Genomic DNA, 3,942 nt, shown 5'->3' on the forward strand with positions numbered 1-3,942 from the left:
CCCAGCACACAGGAGGCAGTGACAGGCAGATCTCTGTGAGTTTGAAATTTGAGGCCAGCCGGAAGTACAAGAGCGAGTCCAGGATAGGCACCAAAGGTCAGAAGTTCCAGGATGGGCTTCAGAGCTACAGAGAAACCCTGTCTCTTTTTTTGGGGGGGTGGGTGGGAGCTGTGCTTCCCAGGAATTTCTGCCCTTAGGACTCTTGAGGCAGATGGATCATGGGCTACAGAGGGAGTTCTAGGCTAGCCTGAGTTACATAGAAAGACAGGGAAATCACTAGGACAGGAAAAGGGAGTCTGACTGAAACCTCTTACCAACTGGGAAGCAAGAAACGTAATCAAAAATAGCATTTGCCATGAAGGCTGCGGCCATGACGCTAGTATTCCTTTCATAGATATTTTCTGCTAAAGCAGCAAGGACCCAGGCCCAAGACCTGAATGCACATGACCTTGAATAGAGCCTCAGTTCCTCAGAAGTCACCTGTGAATCTTTTTTTAAAAAAATATTTATTATGTATGCAATGTTCTGTCTGTGTGTATACCTGCAGGCCAGAAGAGGGCACCAGACACATTACAGATGGTTGTGAGCCACCATGTGGTTGCTGGGAATTGAACTCAGGACCTCTGGAAGAGCAGGCAATGCTCTTAACCACTGAGCCATCTCTCCAGCCCCTCACCTATGAATCTTAAACAAACTTTGTTTATAGTGAAGATAGCCCACCTCCAGGACACCTCTGGGACTAGATTTACCTCACCAGGTTCCCCAAGCAGCAGAAACAACGAGCTGCAGTGGACTTAGTGGTAGCACAACCTTAGTTTCTCATCAGGAGGCAGAGGCTGGCAGACAGGCAGGTCTCCGTGCATTCAGGCCAGCCAACACTACACAGGAGAGCCTGTCACAAAACAAAACACAACACATAAAAGTCAGCGATCATCTTTAAGAAGACCACAGTCACAATGTAAAGGATGTATTTTTCTCCGTGGTGTTTTTTTCTCCAACACTCCTGCTGAAGCCTACATGAAAAAAAAAACCTTCAGGAAAACCTTTCTTCCTCTCTGCTTCAAAGACTGACTTGGCCTGGATTTCTTTTCTTTTTTCCACTTTTTGGAGACAGGGTTTCTCTGTGTAGCCCTGGCTGTCCTGGAACTTGCTCTGTAGACCAGGCTGGCCTCAAAATCACAGAGATCTGCCTGCCTCTGCCTCCAGAGTGCCGAGGTTAAAGGTATGAGCTACCACAGCCTGGCCATCCTGGAATTCTTTACAATGGGACCACAGATTCTGGCTTGGTTTGAGCTGCCTTTACATGTACCCCAAGCACCAACATTGAGACTATGTCTCAAAAAAGAACAAAAAGGAAAATCTTTTGTTCACAACTGTTAGACAGGCATGGTGTACATGCATGTAATCCCAGCATTTGGGAAGCTGAAGCAGGAGAATGGTCACAAGTTGAGAGCAATGTGGGCTACATAGTGAGTCTGGAGTTTTGAAATGTGATTCTGTCTCAAAAGCAAACAAATAGACGGGCGCGACCATGGCTCCGAGATGCAGCGGGGTGGGGATTGGTTCAGGGGAGGCCTGGGGCCTCTCGCTGGTGCCCTGTCTCTGCCACCCCACCTTTTGCCGCCGCCCCGGGCATGTTGGCCAACTGCACCAGCACCAGGGCCGTGACGCAGCTCAGTGCCAGTAAAACCAAGATCAAGAAGAAGCATTTTGTGTGCCAGAAAGTGAAGCTATTCCGGGCCATCGAGCATCCTGGTGTGGGGGGTGAACCACAGGATCAACGAGCTGTCATGCTAATGCCACATGACTTCAAAGCTTATAGCAAGATCAAGGTGGACAATCATCTCTTCAATAAGGAAAACCAGCTGCTTCAAGTTCAAGGAGGACTGCCCTATGTTTTCCCAAAACCTCAGGGAGAGGTTTGGGATTGATGACCAGGATTACCAGAACTCAGTGGTGCGCAGTGCCCCTATCAACAGTGACAGCCAAGGCAGGTGTGGCAGCTGTTTCCTCACCACCTATGACTGGCCTTTTGTCATCAAGATGGTGTCAAGTGAGGACGTGGCCGAGATGCACAACATCTTAAAGAAATACCCCCAGTTCATAGTGGAGCGTCATGGCAATACCCTCCTGCCACAGTTCCTGGGCATGTAACGCCTACTGTGGACGGCGTGGAGACCTACATGGTGGTCACCAGGAATGTGTTTAGTCACCCGCTTACTGTACATTGCAAATAGGACCTTAAGGGTTCTACTGTTGCCCGAGAAGCTAGTGACAAGGAAAAGAAGGCCCAGGATTTGCCAACATTCAAAGATAATGATTTCCAGCTGGCGGTGGTGGCACACGTCTTTAATCCCAGCACTTGGGAGGCAGAGGCAGGCGGATCTCTGTGAGTTCGAGACCAGCCTGGTCCATAGAGCTAGTTCCAGGACAGGCTCCAAAACCACAGAGAAACCCTGTCTCCAAAACAAAACAAAACAAAACAAAAAAGATAATGACTTCTTCAAGGAAGGGCAGAAGCTGCACCTGGGAGAAGAGAGTAAGAAGAATTTCCTGGAAAAACTGAAGGGAGACATTGAATTCCTCGCTCAGCTAAAAATCATGGACTACAGTCTACTGGTGGGCATCCACGATGTAGCAGGCAAAGTAGGAGGAGATGGAGGTGGAAGAGCTCCTAAGGCCCGCCTCCAGATAGCCCAGGCTATCTCCTCAGCTTCCCCCGGTTCTTTGGACCAGGCAAGTTCGACCCCTCTGTCGACATCTATGCCATGAAAAGCCATGAACGTGCCCCGAAGAAGGAGGTTTGTTTCATGGCCATCATCTATATCCTCACACCGTATGATGCTGAGAAGAAAGCTGCACATGTTGCCAAAACAGTGAAGCACGGGGCAGGGGCTGAAATCTCCACTGTGAACCCGGAGCAGTACTCGAAACGCTTCAGCGAGTTCACGTCCAACATCCTGATGTGGCCATCTCTACCTTCCGCCAGGGCCAGACGGCTAGACAAGGGGCAGGGGTCGCGAGAGAGAAAGGGTGTGTTTGGGCTACAGAGGGTAGGGAGCAGAGGGGGTCAGGAGGGATTTAGTAGAGGGGCTCAGCCTGTGACACAGAGAACCAGAGCAGCGCTAAAGGGAGACATGCTGTTTGCGCATGTGCCCATAGGATGTAGCCTTCCTTCCTGCCGGCCCTTGAGAGTCGCCTCTCGTCCCTCTTTGGTTTCTTGTAACCTTTGTGATACCTTGGGGCTAGAGATGACTTGGTGGGTTTATTTGGGTTTGTCTCTTGAAATCATCGCTCCGGGTTTGCTATTTATACTGCTCCACGTCATCACTTGTCGCCCTCCCTGTCCTGTCTGGCTCTCGGTTCCCTTCAGTTAAGACTGGCACAGGGGCCATGAGCAGCAAGTGCGCTGACCCCGCGCGAGGAGGCCAGACGCCTCCGGCAGCCACGTTGTGGTCTCTCTTAGACTTTTGAATTTCCTGGAGTATGTGCATAGTTTCACTCCGTGTTTCCACCTCGGGTTCAGGTGAAATATCGCATCCACTTCTCCACGCTGCCCTCGCGGAAGAACATTGCAGGCTGACCCCAGCATCTTGGACCAGAGTCAGAGGCCTCAGGGGGGAACAGGTTCATCTTCATGAGATTGTGAGTACCTGGAAAGCAACTGGGCGCTCAGGCAGCTGGTCCTCAAAGAACCCGGTGATCACCAACCCAGCCATCTGCGTCTCCGACTTGGATTTTTGACATTTGTCAAACCTGCTTTCCACTGGCTCAAGGGGAACTAGAGAGCATTTTCGCATTATCAGGACCCCTGTGTTTCAATGGCTGTTTCCCTTTGGATAAAAATCCCAGAAACTAATTCTCTCTCTCTCTCTCTCTCTCTCTCTCTCTCTCTCTCTCTCTCTCTCTCTCTCTCTCTCTCTCTCTCTTTTTTTTTTTGTG

General features: G+C 50.2%; 1 pseudogene; it reads left to right on the top strand.

Annotated features, from left to right (window-relative positions):
- The first annotated feature begins 1,634 nt into the window (after positions 1-1,634).
- LOC126489852 (phosphatidylinositol 5-phosphate 4-kinase type-2 beta-like) lies at positions 1,635-3,583 on the top strand (annotated as a pseudogene).
- Positions 3,584-3,942: the final 359 nt, after the last annotated feature.

This window comes from Alexandromys fortis, unplaced genomic scaffold, assembly GCF_014885135.2.
Source record: "Alexandromys fortis isolate MF-2015 unplaced genomic scaffold, M_Fortis_MF-2015_v1.1 scaffold_22, whole genome shotgun sequence".
NCBI lineage: Eukaryota > Metazoa > Chordata > Mammalia > Rodentia > Cricetidae > Alexandromys > Alexandromys fortis.